Consider the following 23,219-nt stretch of genomic DNA (forward strand, 5'->3'; position numbering starts at 1 on the left):
CTGGTTCCCCCTACTCTGACCACTAGACCACTCTGCCTCAGATTAACGGCTTTTAACTGTTCTGGAGCATGGGACTAAAATCGCATGGAGGCAGCCTCCCTCCCTCCCCAGTCCTGGACCCAAAGCCACACAGACCACATGTATAAAGGCAAATTGCCTTTGAGTTCGCAACCGCGTCAGTCACTGAGGCAAAACCGCTAGAGACCCACTGGGACCAACTCCATCCCTGATATGCAAACTGCAGCTACAGACAACTCCCGGTGCGAATCAGCCTCGTGAGAGGATGCAAGTCACTGGTGCCTCCGTGGCTTGGTGGGCTCCCACCTGCAGAGTGGCCACAGAAACCCAGTGCTTGTTATCCAGCCGTGCAGGAACAGGGACATGAAGGGGGTGTAAGGAACAGAAGGGCACAGCTGCATGCATTCTGGGGCCATAAGGCATGGGGCCAACTCACAACAGCCTATTGTCTGAGATGCACATCCTGCCTCTTGCCTGGCCAGAGTTATGTGCGACAGGGGCCTGTTTCCCACTCAAACTCGCTGTACCACCCTTCATGTGTCTGGGATCCAGCCAGGCCACCCAGGGCGCTCAGTTTCGTGTCTGGCCACCTATGAATCAAGCCATTTTTTCTCATAATGACATCCCAGGAGGTCACTTGTTGCTGAGAGTAGAAAGGAAGGATGGTCTTGTGGTAAAGAAATTGACTAAATTCAATCCTTGGCTTTACTACAGCCTTCCCATGACCTTGGGCAAGCAATCCTATCTCGCTGCACCTCAGCTCCCTGTCTGTGAAATCCTGCCCCACCCCCGGGTGTTGTGTGGGTAAATTATTGTGGGAGAGGTGCTTAGATGTTATGAAATAAGAAAAGTGTCTAAATATGTAGGCTACTGGAGAATAAAAGCTTTTTTAGCACACTAAGACATTGGAGTAAGGGAAATAAGTGGGAGAGTTCAGTGAACAAACCACAAAGAATGAGGATGATTATGAACTTGGGCAAGATTCTCAGACCTGAGGGAAGGTTGCCAACCCTCCAGGATTGTCCTGGAGTGTCCAGGAATTAAAGATCCATCTTTAATTAAAGATTATGTCATGTGATAAAACCTCCAGGAATACATCCAACCAAAATTGACAACCCTACCTGGAGTGTCAATATAGCTGCATGCAAAGAAGGCTTGTGTGATCCACAGCAAATTCTGCTGCAAGGGCCTTGCCCTCTGTGGCATTCAGTGCTGCAGATTCTGCAAACTTAAAAGTAGGAGGATGAATCCTGGCCCTGTACACTGCTGTAACCAGCCAGCTGGGGGAGAGTGCCCCAGCCCAGGCACTGCCTCTCCCCCATGCAAGATACAAGCCCTCATGCGGGGGGCATATTGGGGGTGGAGCTAGAGGCAGAAGTGGATGGCGGCATAGACAGTACATGCTCTACTCTGGCCAGAGAAGTTGCCATAACTTGCAACCTGCCTGACGGCTGTTGATTTCTGAGCCTTTAGGTGAGTGGTTTTCAAACTTTTTTTCTGGGGACCCAGTTGAAGAATATTGTTGATGCCCACGACCCAACATAGCTGGGGGTGAGGGGTTCAGAGTGTGGGAAGGGGCTCTGGGCTGGGGCCGGGGATGAGGGGTTTGGGGAGCAGGAAGGGGTTCCAGGTTTGGGGGGCTCAGGGCTGGGGCAGGTGATTGGGGTGCGGACTTACCTCCGGTGGCTCCTGGTCAGTGGCACAGCCAGGGTGCAGAGGCAGACTTCCCGCCTGTCCTGGCACCGCGGACTGCGCTGCGCCCCGGAAGTGGCCAGCAGCAGGTCCGGCTCCTAGGCAGAGGTGAGCAAGCGGCTTTGCACGACTCTCACCCACAGGCACCGCCCCCCCCCCCAGTTCCCCAGAGCCGGTGCTCGGGGCAGGGGGCAGCGTGCGGAGTCCCATGGCCATCCTGCCTAGAAGCCGGACCCGCTGCTGGCCGCTTCCGGGGCACAGCGCAGTGTCGAAACAGGTAGGCACTAGCCTGCCTTAGCCAGGCAGCACCACCAATGGGACTTTTAACGTCCTGGTCGGCGGTGCTGACCAGAGCAGCCCAGTGCCTGACAGACCATGACCCAGTACTGGGTCACAACCCAAAGTTTGAAAAATGCTGCTTTAGGTTACACCAAGATAATTTTCAAGCTTTTCTCGGCAACCAGGAGGGCTGCTAGAAATGTACATTTTAATGAAAGCTGAGATTCCCACACAATTAACCAACTCTAGATCTTGGGCCTTTAAGAAGAATACCAAATATTGGGACACTCACAAAAAAAAAAAAAAAAAAAAAAAAATCACCGGAGTTGGCAACACTGGGGACATAATAAAAAGATGTAACAATTAATGGTGTAGAGATGATAGATTGAGAGCACATAATGAGAACAAGGGGAGCATTCGATAATATTGAAAGGCAGCAAATTCAAAACTGAGAAAAAGAAATACTTTTTCACACAATACATAACTAAACTGTGGAACTCACTGCCACGGGAAGTTATTGAAGCCAAGAATTTAGCAAGATTCAAAGGACTAGACGTGTATCTGTATTACAAGAGCATCCAGAGTCACAATAGTTAATGCTAAAAGAAGAGTTTTGGAAGAAAGAGAACCCCAGGAGATACACCCTTCTGGTTCAGGGCTGATGCCGATCTCGGACTTTGAGGGATCAGGATGACACATTCATGGGTACAGAGTATTCCGCAGCTGCTACTGTGGGGTTTCTGCGGCTTCCTCTGAAGCACAGTGCTGGCCACTGTCAGCCAAAGGGCACTGGATTAGATGGACCTCAGTTGTGAGGCAGGCTTGGAATTCCTGTGTTCCTACAAAATGGGAGTGAGACTTTGCCAGCGGAGAGTGCAGTGGGGAAAACTCCTAGAGTAAGGAAACAAGGAATGAAAAATAAAAGAGAAACAACTGTGAGCATCTGCTGCAGCCCACAAAACTGGTGGAGAAAGAACAAAGCAGACCTGCACCAACTCGCCCAGCGCAGCAATCCCTGCTGTGCTCATGGATCACAACAGAATGAAACCAGCATCCCTGACACCCCAAACTCTGGAAGGACATGATCAAAGCCAACCATATAATGAAAAGGAAATAAATTACAGTCACCCAGGCCCCTAACTTACACCTCTCCCGATGGAGAGCTCTCAATCCCCTCCCTTCCCGAGGCCTCCTATCCCAGCCAGGGCTCTTTCACTCCCCCAGGGTTTTGCCTTCCTCTCCCTCCCATGTTAAGGATACAAAAAACAAAAAAACAAAAAAAAACCCTACATTTTTGATTGATGATTTAATTATTTGCTCCTAGAAAACTTGCCAATGCATTCGATTAGTTCCATGTGCTGCCACCTGATTCCTCATCCCTGCCTCTCCAGGTCACCCTCCTCCTGGCATCCTCCCCCTCCTCCACCACGAGGCTCTTTGGCCTCCCATTCAAACCCTGCAGAACACCGCCCCTAGCGACTTACTGGCTTTGCTCGCGTTTCACCTGGCCCCCTCTGCCAGCCTGGAATGCCCCATTTCCTTACACCATGCCCCCGAGCTCGCTGGAGCAGGGACTGGGTCTGTCCTGCACCCAGTATGACGGCCCCACCTGGCAGGGCCTCTGACAGCTTCCCTCAGCTAATAAAACAAAATAATAGTCAGCATCAATCATCATCATCTGGGCTGCCCAAAGAATCACCTAAAGCCGCACACGATAGTCTAGGTCACACAGCCACTACCCTGGGTGTGATGCTACAGCACTCAGATAGGTAAAGGGCTGCTTAGAGGGCTGGAATGTGGGGTGCCCCTCCTGGAGGCTCAGGAGGAGGGGAGTTTCATGGGGCTCAGTATTGAGACAGGCCCATTGTACCATTTTTATTAATGATTTAAACAAGCTACCTTCATTTCTAGGCGACGTTGAGACTGGTGGGGGATAGGGTGCCAAGGGCACTGTGGTGATGGGGTACCTGAACCAGCTATGAAAATACTACAGCAGAGGTTTTCAAACTGTGGGGCGCGCCCCCTTACAGGGACATGGAGGAACATTCAGGGGGGCTCGCGGCGATGCCAGGTGGCTCGTGCCAGGCTCGCACGGTGGAGCCGAGGCCAGCTCCCATGGGGGGCAGGGAGGGAGTGTCACCTCCACCCCGACTCACCTCAGCCTTGGGCCTCCCAGATCCTAAACCTGCTGGGCTGCCAGCACTGATTCGGGAAACCCAGAGGCCTGCTTGTTTGTGTCCCAACCTGCCTTGCCTGGATGGGCCCAGCCCCAGGGGAGGAACAGTACAGGCTTAGTAAGAGCCAGGCCAAACTTTCTCTTGCCCTTGAGAGAGGCTTGTGCAGTGGCGGGTGGCTGTGGGGGGGGGCTCCCTGAGCAGGAGCATTGCCAGGGGAGGCCTACAGTCCCTTTGCACTGGGCTACTGTGCAGTGAGGGTTTCCCTGCTTGGTGTTTAGCTCTGTAAGATCCACATGGCACTAATCACCCCCAGCCCCAGACTAGACAGGGCTGGGCCTTTCCCCAGAATGCCAGGACAGCAGGCCAGGAGTGGCCCAGCCCCACTGCTGCACTGGGCCTGGTGATGCTGGCAAGGGCCAGGAAACCAACGATGACCCCAGGAAATGCAGAAGATCGTCCCTGGGGCTGGTGGAGCCCTGGGACCAGAATGCTGCGGGGAGAGGCCTGGAGTTCCTCTCTTCCCTGAGGGCAAGCAGCCAACCCCTTGACTGACTCAGCCCCTCAGGGACAGCAGCGACCTGGCTTCCAGGGTAGCGGGAGGTAGGGGGCTGCTGGAGCCCAGCACTCTGCTGTGTGGGTCAGTGACTGTGACTGCAGCGCTTGTATGGCCCATTGTTATGGGAGTCCCCTGGGGCCTTGCACCATGTCCCCACCAGGCCTGTCCAAAGCTCGCTGTGGCCTGATCTGTTCTTCCAGCCCCTAGCTCCTGGGTGCTGTAGCATGCAGGTGTTTCCATAACCCGCCTGGGCCAAGAGCCACGGGGCTGCTTTGTTACAAACCAGTGCAGCAAAAAACACTGGGCAGTTCAGGATCCCAGCTATCCTGGACATGCTCAGATCTGATCACTGAAACCATTGCACTTATCTGGCCCATTCTCTGGAACCTAATGGAAAATGAGGGGCCCTGTAAACTGAGCTGCCGTGTCCATCCCTGGGCCTGGGGGCTGACGCAGCTTATGTGCGAGCTAGAGAGAACTCCAGGGGAGGTTCACTTCGTGCACGAGTGCTTCTTTGCTATGTGTGGCTTGTGTAATTGTGCATGAGACCCTATGATGAGAACGAGATGTAAGTGAGATCAGAAGGAGTGCGGCAGCTTCTGGCTCTGGGTGAAACGAGCCTATTCACTCCTGTATTATCGCTCTCTGCTCGGAGCTGCCACACTCGGAACGGAACAAGGTAAAGTTCCCTGCTGAAGCTCAGAGGCTCCCTTAGCGTTCCTCTAAACCTTTCAGAATAAGGGCAACATTCTGCTCTCCGTCACCCACGTGTGAATCTAGTGCCCCCCACTAAAATACATTTCCCCACTGAGGTCACCAAAATCAGAGCTTGGCCCTTTGATCATACTGTTATAGTCATCAATAAAGTGTAATGAATGAATTTCTGTGTACTAATCTACGGGAGACTGTCCTTGAGAGTCAATGTACTTTAGGCGGAGGACTTGGGGGAGCTGAGAAAATTAACAAGTAGTTATTGTTCTTAGTCCAGTCTCCATGGTAACAATGATAAAATCTTTTCCCCTTTATTTTGGAATGCCAGCCCCCAATCTTGGAAGAGGCCTGTGATGGCAAGTTGTTTTGCACCTTGCTTTGCTGTGCCCATGAAGCCTGTTGCAATGAATATTGTGATAGAAAACTTGTACTGATTTGTATGAATAAGAGTATTGCCAACCTCAAGCATTCAAAAATCATGAGTTAGATCCCCCCAAAATTATGAGGTTGCCTTAAAAATCAAGAGGATAAGTGTGGGGTAATTTAAGTGTAGAGTAACTATATTACTCCATTCTCCATCATCCTTAGCACCCTGCAAATACATCATGGGAGTGCACAAACCATCACTGCTGTCCCTGGATCCTGCCCCCACAGTGATAGGTGCATTTTCTGATTGCATGTAACGTTCCTGCAATCCAACAGTGCCTTAATTCCGCTCCTGGTGAATCGGTTCGCCTTTCATCTCACACACATTGTGCAGTGCACAGCAGAGCACAATAATGCAGCTGGTATTCACAACACTGGCATCCAAATGGTTCTGAAGGTAGCAGCATCTTGACTTCAACCTTCCAAATGCGCATTCCACCTGACCATCGTACAGCTACTGAGCATGTAACTGAACCTTCTTTGCCAGCCTCTGAAGTCAGGGAATGGTTTCACAAACCATATGTAATGATCCTCACTCGGGGGGTAGTTGATAAGGGAGCATCACCTAGTGGTCAGGGCTTAGACCCAGGACTTGCTGGGGGGTTGTTGGTAGGGGAGTGTGAGCTCTGCCTCTCCACCAGACTTTGACCCAGAGCCCTTTGAGAGCTGTCAGTGATCTGACAGCCAGGGTTGCTTGAGGCCACCCTCCCTGGACAGCTTCCTATCACTCCCCCCATCCTGCGATTGTCCCAACGTCACCGTCTGGGTCTAGGCAGCATGAAGGGTGTCTGCTCACCACAAAGCACCTTCTGGCTGCTGCCTGTACCAGGGTAGTGCTCTCTCTCTCTCCCCCCACCCCCGTGGCACAGCCCCCCTCCTGGGACAGCTCAGTCCTAAGACTTTGCCCTGCTTCTCTCTCAGGCTGTCCCTGCAGCAGGTCCTCCCTTTCCTCAGGAAAGGACCTTTGGGCAGTGTGACAAAGCTCTGTCCTTGTCTCCATGTGTCCCACATTTCCTGGCAGATTTTGCTAGCCTCAGAGGCTCACTGTGACCCTCCACATAGCCCTTCTCTCTCTAGAGACAAGGATCACAGCCTACTGAGCCATTTTCATCATACGCCAGCGAGGGAGGTGAGGAGAAGCTATCCCCCCTTGCAGTCTCTGTTGTCTCAATCTCAGTGATTAATCAGGGGGATAAAGAGGGGAGCCCAGGCCCACCCTCTACTCCGGGCTCCAGCCCAGGGACCCTAATAATAGCAGCTAAGGTAGCTGACCTTTTAGAAACAAAGACACGTACAATTCCCTGGGCTACTTCCCCACAGCAGCCCCCACTTCCTCAAGCTCCACTTCACCCTTACCTCAGGGCCTCCTTCCTTGTGCCTGATACGGTGTGTACTGCTGTCTCTCCAACAGCGCAACTTCCTCCCACAGCTCCTGACATGCACACCTCCCTGACTAACTGGGAGGCTTTTCACTAGTTTTAGCCAGCCCCTGATTGGCTTCAGGTGTCCCAATCAACCTAGCTGTCTCCACTGCTTTCTGGAAGGATCTTAATTGGCCCCAGGTGTCTTGATTAACCTGGAGCAACTGCCATTTGGTTACCATGGTACCAGGGATTTGTTTAGCCTGGGGCTAACATACCTGTTCCTCACTACTTTACTATAGCCATCTGGCCTTGCCCCATCACAGCAGTTATCTAGGGGACAGAGTCTGTCTGTCTGTCTGTCTGTCTGTCTGTCTTCCCTCTGCTCTGCTCTGCTAGAGTTGCAGGTCTGCTCTCTTCCCTGGTCTGCCCTAAGTGAGCTGCTCCCCTGCCTTTTAACTCCTCTTCCAGTTGGTGCATTTCCTACAGGTGTGGCAGGGTGGGGCTGGCTGGGCCCAGAGCAGTTCCTTAACCCCTTGTTATCCAGTGTGGGGGTTGTACACCCCATCACACCATGGCAGAAGGGGATACGTGAGGTCCCCTAGAACAGTGGTTCTCAACCAGCGGTATGCGTAACCCAGGGGTACTCAGAGGTCTTCCAGCATCAACTCATCTAGATATTTGCCTAGTTTTACAACAGGCTACATAAAAAGCACTAGTTACGTCAGTACAAACTAAAATTCCATACAGACAATGACTTGTTTATGCTGCTGTATAAAATGTAAGTACAATATTTATATTCCAATTGCTTTATTTATTAATTATATGGTAAAAATGAGAAAGTAAGCATTTTTTCAGTAACAGTGTGCTGTGACACTTTTTGTATTTTTATGTCTGACTTGTAAGTAAGTAGTGTTTAAGTGAGGTGAAACTTCGGGGTACGCAAGACAAATCAGACTCCTGAAGGGGTACAGTAGTCTGGAAAGGTTGAGAGTCACTGCCCTAGAATAACTGTGGAGACAGATTCCATTTGTAACAATGTCATCAAGAGGGAGTAAGGTCCCTGCTTGTTCATGGAGTGGAAGTTCTGATCTTTGAAAAAAACCTGACATAAGAACATAACATAAGAACATAAGAATGGCCCTACTGGGTCAGACCAAAGGTCCATCCAGCCTAGTATCCTGTCTATCAACAGTGGCCAGTGCCAGGTGCCCCAGAGGAAATTAACAGAACAGGTAATCATTCCCAATCGCTCATTCCCAGCTTCTGGCAAACAGAGGCTAGGGACACCATTCCTGCCCATCCTGGCTAATAGCCATTGACGGACCTATCCTCCATGAATGTATCTAGTTCTTTTTTGAACCCTGTTATGGTCTTGGCCTTCACAACATCCTCTGGCAAGGAGTTCCACAGGTTGACTGTGCGTTGTGTGAAGAAATACTTCCTTTTATTTGTTTTAAACCTGCTGCCTATTAATTTCATTTGATGACCCCTAGTTCTTGTGTTATGAGAAGTAGTAAACAACACTTCCTTATCTACTTTCTCTACACCTGTCATGATTTTATAGACTTCAATCATATCTCCCTTTAGTCGTCTCTTTTCCAAGCTGGAAAGTCCCAGTCTTATTAATCTCTCCTCATATGGAAGCTGTTCCATCCCCCTAATCATTTTTGTTGCCCTTTTCTGAACCTTTTCCAATTCCAATTTTTTGAAATGGGGTGACCACATCTGCAGACAGTATTCAAGATGTGGGCGTACCATGGATTTATATAGAGGCAACATGATATTTTCTGTTCACCATACACCTTGCCAGTACATCCCACATTGGTGCCCCTGAACCCGCCTCTGTGGTTGACCAAAGCCTGCATAATGATGGAGTATTAGCCTTTATAGTTTGTACTCATTTGCTCCTTTTGGAGAAAAAGTTATGGGTACGTAAGTCCCATCAATAACCCCAGTGCAGTTTTGAAAGCCCAGTCTCTCAAAGCTGGCACTTATTTCAGTAGCATTGTTTATGCCCACCACTTTCGGGTAAACCACAGTCCTGACCTCCTTGCAAACTTCCAATACCTGAACCCCCACAGTTGACTTGCCAACAACATACTGGTTTGCCATGGACTGGTAGCAGTCTGGAATAGCCAGCTTCCAGATGGCTATAGCAACCTGCTTATGGACTGGTATGGCTTCCCTCATGTGTGTCCTGGTGCTGAAAGGTCAGTGCATAGTGCTCACACAGGTCCAGGAACATTTGCTTCTTCAGGCAAAAGTTCTGGAGCATCTGTTGGTCATCCCAGGTCCACAGAACAATGTGATCCCACCAGTCTGTGCTTGTGGCCCTGCTCCAGGAGCTGCTACCTATGGAGAGTCTGCAGCACTGGCAGCAGGCATCAGCTGCATCAACTGGGCTGTGGATGCCATGGCTGTACTCTCCTCTCAGAGCTGCCTTCAACAGGACAAATACTGAAATCTCCACCAGCACCTCGCAGATGCTCTGTCTGAATCCTGAAATAGCAAGGAACCTGTCACCAGTGCTGGAGCCACGGGGCTGACTCCTGTGGCAGGGAATATGCAAAATGGCTCAGCTGGATGTGTTGGTGGGCTAAGAGCACTTCAGGCAAGTGCCGTGGGAGGGACAGACAAGTTCTCCCACAATACATCACAAATCAAGCTCTGGAGCTAGTGAGGGTGCTAAGAATCCTGAAGCCAAAGCTTCTGACACGTCTGCATACTACAGTATGGATGTGCTGGCACAGGTATGAGGCGTCCATAGCAATCCATTGTGCGTACTCACAGGTGAACCTTACAATGAACAGGTTTGCAAGTGTGGGTCACATGGACTCAGGTTTACTACACAGTGTAGACAGACCCTGGGGGCAAGGTTAGAGGGCTGGTTCCACCACAGGCTATGCTGAATTCCTGAGAGGCGAGCACATTGCTGGGATTGCTCAGGAGCTGGGATGTACTCTTACTTGGGGATCAGCTGGTAGGGCTGCTTGGAAGCTCTTTGGGGCAGGGTCTGTCTCTTTGTTCTGTGTGCGTCTAATGCTCAGCACAATGGGGCCCTGAGCCTGTCTGGGCCTCCTTGGCTTACCACATGATTAATAATTGCAAGTTGCTTCACCAGCTCCCAAAGGGGCTGGGTGTGTGAGTGAAATGCTAGCAGTGGAGTGAGAGGGGTGATGTAAGAATCCAGCCAGGAAGCCAAGAGGGCAGTTGTTGTGGGATTAATGGTTAGGATAATGCAGAGACCCTCATTTTTATTCTATATTGTGAGGGGCCAGTTGTGGGTCTGTTTGTCCCTGTGGTCTGGCTAAGCTCCCTTGCCAAGCAAAGGCGCTTTGCACAGAAAAGTTCTGCTGTCGGTCTGTCCCTGTCCTGCCGGGTGGTTGCTGGCACAGAGGGTGTGCCTGACACACTAGCCAGAGCAGGTTAACATGAGAGCACCAACAGGGCCGGCTTTAAGGCGATTCAGCCGATTCCCCGGAATCGGGCCCCGCAACGTCCCGAAGGAGCTGCTGCCGAAGTCCTGCCACTGTCTTCGGCGGCATTTTGGTGGAGGGTCCTTCCTCCTCGGCAGCGATTGAGCTGCCACCGAAGACAGCGGCGGGACTTCGGCGGCAGCTCCTTCGAATCGGGCCCCGCGGTGCCTCAAGCCGGCCCTGAGCACCAACAGCAGCAAAACAGCAGGAGTATTGGCCAAGCTCAGAGCCCCCTATTCCCACTGAAGCCTATTCATGTGAGGACCTACTCACTGACGTGTGTCAGACAATCTACAGCTGACCCTAAATGGACTGATTGGCTCAGAACTAAACCACGGGTGGAATCAGTGGAATGGAACTAGCCAAATCCCCAAATGAAATTAGCAGAGGCTAAACCTGCTGCCAGGTAGCCACTGGGGCCGAGTCCCAGAACGTGATTTGCACCTTTTCTGACCACCCCTCTGCCTCGCTCTCTGAGCAAGCAATGGCCACCATTCAGGACTGCAGGAGCAGAGATGTGGCCGATGGGCCCATCCCCCGTCCCAGGCAGAGCCTATGCTTTTCTTTTAGAAGCAGGTTTTTCCACAGAGCTCAGCGTGTCAGGGTCGAGTGGACGTTGGGTCTCAGACACTTCTGAAAATCTGGTCCTTATAATCTTGAGTGAGACAAAAACTGGGCAGAACCAGTTCTTGGCTAGTGAGCCCCAGAATCCACTCGCAGGGGAAAAGCTTGGACCTATGCTCCCGACCCCGCACCATCTCAGTGAAAACTCAGCCAGGGAACTTTCTAGGCTGGACCTGGGTATGTCCCCTGGCTGCGGCCAGAGAAGGCTTAGGGACACCGCCTTTGGAAAGGAAAATATAATGGGATACAAGCAGTTTCTCCTCACTTATTCCAGCTTCAGACATGGCTAACGCTCTTGTAATGTACGTGCCCTATCTGGAAAGTATTTCAATACGAAATAGGGACTCAGGAAGCTGCCGTATGGCCAGCCAGAACTCCTTTGTCTGCATGCAGTGGGGAAAGCAGAGCTGGAGGCAGCACCACCGGGAACAGCAGGAGATTTCCACAGAGCTTTGGAAGGGAGATTTGTATTTGATCAGGAGCAGAGGGCTGGCTCAGTGTGTGCAGCCAGGGACTATTTACGTTGTCAGATACAGAGCTGGGGCAATCTCCTGTCACTGTCCCCAGTAACTCCTGTCTCTCTGGTCTTCCTGCTGTGATGCCATAACACCTGGTGGTTTCTTTTCAGAGTGATCAAAGTGGCAGCACCCAAGGATTACAGACCTGCCCAGATCATAGCACTGCAGCTTTCAGGTATTCTAAACACAGCTTTATAATTGCCTTGTGTAACTTACATGTTCGTATAAAGCATTGGTTGCACTCAGGTTCTGCACCAATTTAATTGTATAGTAGCAAAAGCATGCCAGTGAAATAGGGGCAAAACTTCTGTGCAGACAAGGCCTAAGCGAGTTCCTGGCAGCTGTCTAAGGCAGTAGTAATAATCATGGTCGTGTCCTCTTAAAGCAAAGCAAGTTGAGAGGGGCAGAATGGAGAGAGGACCCAGGATCTCCTCAAAAGCAAAGTCCAGTTTCAAGGCAGAAAGAATGCTGGAGTCAAGGTGAATTTGGCAGAACTGGAAATAAGGAGGTGGAACCCTGTGGGAGCCCTCTCCTCACTGCAGGGCTGAGTGCCAACCCCAGCGCCAGCCTTAGCTGAAGGAATTAGAACCCCAATGATTGACGCGTGTCTCTCTTAGTTACTCTTCTGCTTACACCACCTGAAGAAACACTGCAGCAGCTCCATCTTAGGACTGGTTGTCTCCTCAGTACGTTTCTCCCTGCTGTGTCCACGGGAACTCGCTTCCTCAGACTTCCCCAGTTCTCTGAGCTGTGGCCACAATTGCAGTCTGCCCCAGGAGACACGTGCAAAGCACCTAGGTCAGTTCCTAACTCTCACTAAGCACTTCTCTGCATCTTTAGGTGCCTAAATACCTTAAGGAGTCAACCGTGTGTCATTCAGGCCCTTTGTTGGGTTTTGCCTCAGCCTTCAATAAGGATGATGACATAGCCCATGCAGGCAAAAGTAGGCTGGATGATTGGAATGAGTGTATAGAAATGGAAATTACCACATCAAAGGTGGAAGCAAAGCTCAAAGAGATGTATGCACTCAAGTCAGGGGCACCGGATAATCTCCATCCCAGAACACTGAAAGAACTGGCACATGAGATTGTAAATCCTGTAGCAAGGAATTTTAATCAATCTATCAAATTAGGAATGGTAATGTGGGCGGAGAATAGCAAAGGTAGTACCTATATATAAGACAGGGGGAAAATGTGATCCAGGCAACTACAGTCTGATCTCAGTAGTATGCAAGGATTTAGAGCAAATTGTGGATGAAAGACCAATTAAAGACATGGAGGTACATGGAAAATGGGAGAAAATGCAACATGGCTTTATCAAAGGTAGATTGTGCCAGACTAACATGAGCTCTTGCTTTGATAAGATAACTGATTCTCTAGATAATGGAAGTGCAGTAGATCTAATATAGCTGGACTTCATCAAAACGTTCAACAAGGTACCAAATGGGAAATTATTAATTACACTGAAGAAAATGGGAATTGGGACAGGAACTGTATGGAGGGTAAGGAGCAGGCTGAGAAAGAGAGGGCACTGAGTTGTGCTGAAAGGTGAATTACCAGGCCAGACGGAGGTTGCCAGTGGAGTTCCTCAGGGGCTGGTCTTGGGATCAAGCTTACTTAATCTTTTCAGTAGGAATGTGCCTTGATGCTCTAGCTGGGGATTTCCTGTCTGAACACTCTGAACCTCACCCAGATTTGTCTCCAGGCAGGTGACCTCTCTGGCTCCCCAGCCAGGCAGTGCCTCAAGGAGCTCTTCCTTGGCACCCTCATACAGGGAGTGTTGTGAGACTCAAGCAGTGTGGCTGATTGGTTCTGTGTATAGTGTGGGCAAAGCCCAGTCCCTCACAGCCTTCCTGCCAGCATTTCCCTTCCCACTCTCATGCTGCTCCGTGCGGAGACGCACAGGTAGGCCCAGATTCTCCAAAGGGCTCCGGGGCATCCAGAGTCTTTGGACAATACCTGACACCTTCTAGTCCAAAAACTAAGCCTGTTCACCAAGGTGAAACACACCCTCCACCCACACCAAAGCCATGCCCCCTGCATTTCAGAAGACCGAACCAGCTGTGTTCTGCCAATTTCGTATAACGTAGCCCCCCAATCTCTCCCTCCTACTAATCCCCCCCATCTCGTCAAACTAACGCAATCACCCAATGGGCGTTGGAATTTAACTGCCAGAAGGCTGTACCTACAGAGACTGATGTGAACCAGGAGGCCCCAGTGTCCAGGCCAATGCCCAAGAGAGAGGCCAAACTCAGCTGAAGGGGAGGGTGTTGGGATTCCTGCAAGGGTGCTGTTCCTCAGCCCTGCCTGGGGGCGCCATCTATCATGCCAGTCTCCACCTGGTCGATATGAGGTGTCTGATAAATGTGTCCCCCGCCTCATCATCCCACTCCCTTTCTGGCTGCTGGGAGGGAGAAGGAGCATTTCCTCTCTGCTCCAGCTCTCGCCCCACAGCCTCCTGGCCTCTGAGGCTGGGTGGAGGGTCTCTGCTAAGGTTCTCCTCCCTCAGTATCGGTTTTTGAGCTTGGCTCCTCAGAGACTAGCTCCACTGCCTCCACTGCTGCTCAGAGCCCTCCACACCAGCACCTGAGTCCGGTCTGCTTGCTCTGAACAGCAGCAGTGAAACCAGACATGACTCTGGTCAATGTCCAGTCTGCTGCAGTGTGGAAAGCTGAGTCACCGAGGAGGCACTAGGTGAGCTGTTGGCAAGCTCAGGCAGACGTCTCTGTGCCACTCACACTCAGTTGCCATTTGCTGGCTTTCTTCACAGCACAAAGGGCTACAAAGGAAAGACTGTAGCCAAGAATGTAACAAAGCTGAGTGCCTCCAGATGCGGACGCCATTCAGATAGAAGAGCTTTCTTCCCCCCACGCAGCCCCAAGGGCAGCGGATGCTGTATGCTCCATGCTCTGCCTTCTGCTGCAGAATTTCCACCAGAGGTCACAGAAGTGAGGAACCTCGTCCTAGAGTCTGGGCCCAGTTTACTGACCAGGGCTTCCCCCGCGATCCCTTCCTCATGGACATGCCAGCACTCAGCTATCCCTCCCCTTTATTCCAGCCCATGTCCAAGGCATTGCAGCAATTCTGCACACCCAGGTGGGCTGCACCCACAGGCTGGGCCTGGGAGCCTCTCCTGTGCCAGCAGTTACAGCCGCTTAGTACGAATGGCATTGTCTGCTGCCCCCTGCCAAGGCTCTGGCTGATAGGGGATCTGCTTGTGTGCTCAGTGGCAGTAGGGGACAGCTATTGAAAATGCCAGGCTGGGGCAGAGGAGTCGCTGGGGCAGGGGAACCTTGGGACAACAAACACAGAAAGCATCCTGCCAACCCTAGAGGGCCCGAAGCAGAAAGTCCAGGCAGCCTGCCAGAGGTGCACTGAGGAGCTAAGCTTCAGGGCTGAGACACCGCTGTGTCAGGCACTTTAGAAATACCTCAGCCCCACCTGACTCATTTATTTCCACCACCTGTTGTGTCTTGTCACTAACCCAGATTGTGAGATCCTTGGAGCCGACAGAGAGAGAACGTCCCTGCTTATGTGCATGCAGCACCAGGGCAGTGAGGCCTGAGCCCTGGCAGAGGTCTCTCACTTGGCTGTGCTGTAAATGTGACTATCACTCAGATTTCCAAAGGGCAGGTGAATGCATTCCCTGCTCCCCAGGCTCCCTTCCAGCAGGGAGCTCACACTGGCCATCTCTGGCTGGGCAAGCCCACCACAAGTCCATGGCAGGAAATGTACAGCAGAACTACATGGCCACAGAGCCATGCTGCTGGTCTACGAGACAACTGGGTGCCTAACTGGCGACACAATTGCATCGTGCACCTGCATGTTGATGTGCCAGACCAGTAAAGCTATTGTGAATACTGACTCGGGGCCTGGGCCTGGGGAGAAGGGGGTAGACATCCCTTCAGTCTGTGGGACCTCTCAGGGTAAGTCTACAACCCCGCAGCTGGCCTGGGTCAGCTGACTCAGGTTTGTGGGGTGTGGACGCTGGGGCTGAAAAATTGCCGTGTGGACATTTGGGCTCAGGCTAATGGGCAGTTTAACTGTGCTGGAGGTATTTGGGCTCGGGTTAGAGCCCGGGCTCTAGGACCCTGTGAGGGGGGAGGGCCCCAGACCTACACAGCAATTTCTAGCGCCATAGTACGAGCCCGAGTCAGCTGATCCAGGCTAGTTGCGGCTGTGCTGTGACTTTTATAGCCATGTAGATGAACCCGGAGTGGCACAAGTGGCAAAACTGCAGCCTTTTCCTTTTTGCTGTGTTGGGGTGTTTGATTTAGTGCATGTGCAGAGGTGTGTGTGTGTTTCAGGGCAGGGGTAGGGTTGCCATGCATCCCGGTTTTCGACGGGAACGCCTGGTTGAAAAGGGACCCTGGCGTGACAGCGCAGCAGGACTAAGGCAGGCTCCCTGCCTGCCCTGGCTCTGCATGGCTCCCAGAAGCGGCTGGCATGTCCCCTCTCCAACTGATAGGCTCAGGGGCAGCCAGCGAGCTTCGCGCACTGCCCCCGCCCCGAGCGCCGGCTCCCCAGCTCCCATTGGCCGGGAACTGCGGACACCTCTGCCTAGGAGCGGACATGCCACCGCTTCCGGAAGCCACCTGAGGTAAGTGCTCCCTGGAACCCATGCCCCACACCCTTTCCCACGCCCCAACCCCCTGCCCCAGCCCTGAGCTCCCTCCTGCACCCAAACTCCCTCCCAGAGCCCGTGCCCTGTACCCCAAACTCCTGCCCCAGCCCTGAGCCCCCTCCTGCACGCCAAACTCCTCATCGCTCGCCCTGCCCCAGAGCCTGCACTCATAGCCGGAGTCCTCATCCCCTCCCGTACCCCAACCCTCTGCCCCAGCCTGAAGCTCCCACACTCCAAACCCCTCATTTCTGGTCCCACCCCAGAGCCCGCACCCCCAGCCCTCACCCCCTCCGGCACCCCAACCCCCTGCCCCAGCCAGGTGAAAATGAGCGAGTGAGCGAGGGTGGGGGATAGTAAGCAATGGAGGGAGGGGGATGGAGTGAGCAGGGGTGGGACCTCGGGAAAGGAGCGAGACAGGGGGCGGAGTAAGGGTGTTTGGGCAATCAAAAAGTTGGCAACCCTAGGCAGTGGTTGTCTGCTGTCCAGTCTCTACCTCAGGTGTTTGTACAGCTCCTGCTCCCATGTAGCTGAGTGTCCCACAGTATTTCTGGGGTTAGGCCTCACCCCACCTGCAAGGCAGGGCAGGGCAGGGCAGGGCTGTTAGCCGCACTTTACAGATGGGAGCTCAGGCCCAGAAAGCCATAAGTCTTGTCTCTAGGGAACCTTTGCCCAGTAATACTGATCTAATTATACAGGCCTGGCTATCCCAGAGACACGCCCCCACCACGTGGGCAGGCTAAGTCTGATGTCAGAGTGTCTTCTTTCGGTGTGGGTACCCCCTTCCTCAGTGACATAAACTAAGGCCTCTTATACCAGCGTAAGCATGACCACACAGGAGTTATAACAGCAAGGCCTTATTGGCTTGAAGTCACCCAGTAGAAAAAACCTCTCGCCCCTAGCCAGGATCTAAGTGACTGGTGGCGTCTGGGTCAGGGCAGGGAAAGAAACCCAAGGGAGGCGTGCAGCCTCATCAATGGGCCATTTTCCCTCCTCTGCCCACTGTCAGTAACTGTCGTGTGTCACTCTGCCCTGAAGGACAGCTATAGAAGAAGGGGGCAGGGGTGAGGGACTATTCCAGAAGAGGGGGGCAGAAGAGAGCCCAGGGGAAGAGGTGTGGGACTAGCAGGCTAGTGGCAGTGTTGCTACGAGGTGCTGTGGGATGCGGCCAAAGCACGGGGGCCAGGGAAGCTAGGGCAGGGATAGATGAGCAGGAACAGAGTGAGCAATGGGTCAGCACTAACTGTAAAAAAGAAGAGAAAGGCATGAATTGGGAAGAGGTTTGAGCTGCCTGTCAGTTTTGGAAAGAACGGGAGTTGACATGGCAGAGTTTTAGTCTGAAACTGAAGACAAATTGCTGCTTCCTGCTACTGTTGGGCATGGAGCTCAGCTCACAGGGCATGGGGGTTTGTAAGTTACATGCATCAGGTTTCAAGGCCTGATGTAATAACAAACACACCTTACTCACATCTGAGTCACTGACAAACATGCACTCAGATAACAGGGACATTATTCTTAGAGAGAAACGCTGGAGTTCTACCTCCCAGGGCAAGTGAGAGAGAAAGACTGAAACATCTGCCTCCAGACATCCCCGGCACCTGGGGGGTGGCTTTGGGTGTGAAAACGTTCCACTCTGCTGCTGTGACAGCCCAGGGATGCGCGCACGCACACACACACACACACGCACACATACACTTTGGTGCTTCCAAGGGGGCAGGAGTTGCAGAGGGTTTCATTTGACAATCAACCCCCACGCTGATAAATGCTGCTCCTTTTCTCTTTGTTGGCAAAGGCCTGTGAACAATAGGGAGGAGGAGCTCTTCACACAGAGGTGGGCAAACTACAGCCCATGGACCATATCCGGCCCACGGGACCATCCTGCCCAGCCCTTGAGCTCCCAGCCAGGGAGGCTAGCCCCCAGCCCCTCCCCTGCTGTCCCCCCTCTGCCGCAGCCATGCCGCTGTGCGGGCAGTGTGGCTTGCGCCCGCCCACCTCCCAGGCTTTCCAATAAGCCAGTCTTGCCACTCTGAGCGGCATGGTAAGGGGGCAGGGAGCGGGGGGGTTGGATAGGGGGTGGGGGTCCCGGGAGGGGGTGGTCAGGGGACAAGGAGCAGGGGGGGTTGGATGGGTCGGGGGTTCTGAGGGGGGCAGTCAGGGGGCAGGAAGTGGGAGGGGACGGATAGGGGGCGGGGGCCAGGCTGTTGGGGGAGGCACAGCCTTCCCTACCCAGCCCTCCATACAGTTTCGCAACCCCAATGTGGCCCTCAGGCCAAAAAGTGCCCACCCCGGCCTAGCACAAATCAGGACACTTGTACCATAATGGCGCCTGGGGGATCTGACTGGTGTTAGAGGTATTTGTTTGTGTGCTTCACTGTCCCAACCACAGCCCTAGAAGGAAACTTCCCCTGGGGCAGGTTATCCCAACTCCCCACCTGTGGGGGGCTCAAGCATCTGCCTCTAATGCACCTGGTGGTGCCAACGACTGGAGACAGGATGCTGGGCTACATGCGCCCCTGGTTTAATGGGTCTGGGAATTGCTATGCCCCTGGGTTTCCAAGGTGAACTCTCCTTGCATCAGTGCTAGCTGCCTCTGCAGTCACCCCCAGCCAGCGCCATGCCCCGGCCTAGCCACCCCGGAGGACCCAGCAAGGCTGGGAGGGGAGGGAGTCATTTCAGGCAGCATGTGGAAAAATACAGGGAATGGCACAGAGGAGCCTCCAGGGGTCACCAGAGAAACATGGGTGGCTGGGAGGGGCCGGCCCCTTGGCTTGCTGCAGGCGGGAGTCTGGGCCTGGGGTAACCTCTGCTGAAGCTGCCAGGTGGTGGCTGTGGCGGGGGAGGGGGAAGGCATTGTCTGACTCCAGAATCACATCCACCCCCACCACCCAGGCCTGCTTTCCTCGGCCTAAGCCAGGTGCAGAACAAAAGGAAACGGATGATTTAGTTATTGCTCCCGCACAGAAGGTTTGAAGGTCAGTTGTTCAGAGCAGGCTCCATTGTACAGCCAAGCTGGAGCTGCAATCTGCACAGCAGGGGCCATTACAGTCCGGCTGCCTTCGTGCGGAGAGATGAAAGGCTTTTTCTAATGTAATAACTGACGGCCTCTTCAGTGCCGTTTGAACTGTTTACAGACCGAGTTAACGATTACAGGCAATGTGTATCTTGGCGGGCTGCCCAAAATTCCTACCCACCCGTCAGATACTATCAAAGAGCCCTTCACTGCCTGCTTGGAGCCCTTCCAAAGCACCGCACAGAGATGCCGACACAAAAGGAGGAGTGTTCAGTGGGCACTCGGAGGCCCAAGCTAAAAAGTTACAGTGTCAGCTCTGGCCGGGGCCGGGGGTCTGAGCCTGGCTGCCTGAATCACTGGCTCAGGACAGATGGAAACACCTGTGAGGTCACCTCCCCAAGTCAGCCAGCAGGGCCTCGTCCGACAGGCCATTACCTAGAGCTGCCCACCCTGGGCTCCAACCACTTACTGGAGGAGAAGCTCTCAGTGCCAGGGTTTCCTGCGCATTCAGCCTAAGCTTCCCCTTTCTCAGTGTAAACTCACTGCTCCCACGCCTACCCTCTGTTACCAGCCTCAGGAATTCCTCTCCCCTCTGGAGCTGACCCATTCGCCAGCAGTGTCCTGCCCCTGCGATTGGACTGCTGTGCATTGTCCGTTCTTTACACGGGCAAGGCTGCTGCATTAGCAGAAGTGGTTCCACAGCTTAAAGCCATTCCTGCCTAACACGTTTTCATCACCCTTACGCCTGGTTGTGTGGCCAGGCCTATGGGTAGGGCCCTATCAAATTCACAGTCCATTTTGGTCAATTTCACTGTCAATCTGAAATTTCACAATGTTGTAATTGTAGAGGTCCAGATCCCAAAAGGAGTTGTGTGGGGGTTGAAAGGTTATGGGGGGGGGAGGGGTTGTGATACTGCTACCCTTACTTCTTCACTGCTGCTGGAGGCGGCGCTGCCTTCAAAACTGGGTGGCCAGAGAGCAGCAGCTGCTGGCCGGGAGCCCAGCTCTGAAGGCAGAGCCACGGCCAGCAGTAGTGCAGAAGTAAGGGTGGCATGGTATGGTATTGACACTTTTACTTGTGCGCTGCTGCTGGCGGGGCGCTGCCTACGGAGCTGGGCGCCCACCCCCAACAGCTGCCACTCTCTGGCCACCCAGCTCTGAAGGGCGAGCAGAAGTAAGGGTGGCAATACTGTGACCCCCCTGCAACTCCCTTTTGGGTCAGGACCCCCAATTTGAGAAACTCTGGTCTCCCCCAGGAAAGTGGTATAGTATAGGGTAAAAGCACACAAAAGACCAGCTTTCACGGGGGGAGACCAGATTTCACAGTCTGTGACGCGTTTTTCATGGCCGTGAATTTGGTAGGGCCCTACCTATGGGAGATTAGGCAAAACTGTCTCCATCATTACTTGCATCGACAAACTAGTTTAGTCTGGGTTAAAAACCAGGCCCTCGGTCTCTGGGGCAAACTCTGGAAATATTCTGCTGAATTGCAGGGATGGAAGCAAGGACCTGACACAGCTGAATAACACAGAGCCACATTTAGGCAATGCTGAGGCCACACAGTGAACAGCACAGGAAACACCAATGCCAAACCTAAGATTGAACGTTCAACCATAGGGCCCATTCCTTCACCCACTGAAAACCGTGGGAGTTTTGCCACTTACTCTGATGAGAGGTATCAGCCCCTTGTGCTTAGGCATTACTGCACACAGCCAGGAGCACTGACAAGTACTCAAATACGAATGTTGGATACAATGCTTCTCCAACTTAGATACAAACATGTAGCATCTTGTAATGCCGTTGTGTCACTCCCTGTACTCCAGCTAAACTCACAGAAGACACAATGCAAACCCCTAGAGTCCTCGTGCCACCCGGGTGCAAACCCCTAGAGTCTTCATGCCACCCGGGTGCAAACCCCTAGAGTCTTCGTGCCACCCTGGTACAAAGCCCTAGAGTCTTCGTGCCACCCCGGTGCAAACCCCTAGAGTGCCTCTGATGCAATAAAGTCCTTGTGCCGCCCCAGTGCAACCCCTTAGAGTCTTCGTGCCACCCTGGTGCAAATGAGCCCTTGTGCTGCCCCAGTGCAAACCCCTACAGTCAGTTGTGCCACCCTGGTGCAAACCCCTAGAGTGCTCATGCTGCTCCAGTGCAAATGCCTAGAGTTGGCTGTGCTCGCCGGTGCAAACCTCTAGTGTAGACACATGGCTCCAGTGTAAATGGCGCTTGCAATGGTGTGGTTTACTCTGGTCAATTATTTATGTAATTTGTACAGTGCATGGTCTCCACTGGGGTCTACACCAGTGGAACTACATCAGTGCAGCTACACTGGCGAGAATTCCTCTGATCTAGACAAGCCCTCACTCCAATGCACTTGACTCTGGCATGAAACTTGGGCAAGCCGCAGAGTACGAGTTAGAGTTCATGCTGGGGCAGCATGTCTCCACTAGGGATTTGTACTAGTGCAGCTATGTCTCTACCTAAAACTCCGATGCAGCTATGCCTTTAGGGATGCAAGTATCCAGATCTGAACCCACAGTTCATCCCTAGGAACAGAAAATGTGGGTGCATATTTTACCTGCACAAACTGAGTGTGACAGATATGTCAATTTACTGCAATATCAATGAAAAACCTTATTGAATTAGGTTTAAGTATCCTTGGAATCCATTGTATTAAATGCAAAAGTTATGTATTATTGAGGGCCGGGATTGTATGTAACCTCTCTAGAGGGGAGATATGATATAAATCCTGGGACATATTATAAACCTCAAATGACTACACTGAACAATGTGCCAGACACAATGGACTTTTGGGATAAACAGTGTCAAGTGGTTTGCCCCTAGGGTGAAGTGAATGCAAATTCTCCACATCTGGTTATGCAAAAACCCAGCCTTTTGAAATTACATCATGAGGGGAGAACCACTGTCTGCTGATCACCTGTTCATGGAGTCTCAACACTAAAGGCTTGAGCAATATCAAGGAAAGACTAACCTATGCATGGGATGTTGTTCTAAGCGAAGGGTGTTATGAATTTGCAACCACAGAACTAACCCCTAGGTGGGGTTAGAAGGGCTAACTCCTACAAGAGCCCTGATTGGAGTTGGGGAATGATCTCTGGTGAGCTTATCAGCATGCAGGTAAGTTCTTTTATTCTTTTCTCTGTAATGCTGTCACTATAAGAATAAATGTGCTTGCTAAGATAGAGCTGGATGGTAACTTGTGACTGCTGCCAATTACAGCTGTTCTTAGTCTTCCGAGAGAGAACAAAGTGCAGATGCTGGCCTGAATAGGCAGTCTGGCTTGCTGGGAATATCACAGTGTAGGCAGGTAACTGCATCCTGGGAAAAAACCCAGTCAGAAGAGAGTGAGAAACATAGGTCCCTACCCAAGAGCGGTGACAGCTGAGGAGCCAGAAGCCTAGTGGGGTTCCCTTGGCCGACCACCAAGGGGAAATACAGGTGCAGTTGCCTTGAGCTGTGAGACTGAGCAAAAGGTGTTGGTTCCCAGGACACAGGCATTGCAGATTGCAAGAAATGCATTCTGTGCTAAGGGCTGTCGGGCACATGCTGCCATTGCTGTCCAGGTACCATGGCCCATACCAGCTGGAGTCAGGCCCTGATGGCTGAGATTTCTGAGCAGGCACAGGAACAAGTCAATCGAACATTGTTTGGCTTTTCTGATGCATTTCTTTTTCCTGGGAAGGGAATGAGAGGGGAGATGGCTGAAATGGCCCATAGGAAGGAGTGGATG

At 52.4% G+C, this 23,219-nt stretch overlaps 1 protein-coding gene across 1 annotated transcript in view; it reads right to left on the minus strand.

Moving 5' to 3' along the window:
• The window catches only part of RNF43 (ring finger protein 43), a 102,404-nt gene that overhangs the window by 35,206 nt on the left and 43,979 nt on the right, over positions 1 to 23,219 (minus strand). The gene's annotated exons all lie outside the window — the stretch shown is intronic.

This window comes from Emys orbicularis, chromosome 17 (assembly GCF_028017835.1).
Source record: "Emys orbicularis isolate rEmyOrb1 chromosome 17, rEmyOrb1.hap1, whole genome shotgun sequence".
Classification (NCBI taxonomy): Eukaryota; Metazoa; Chordata; order Testudines; family Emydidae; genus Emys; species Emys orbicularis.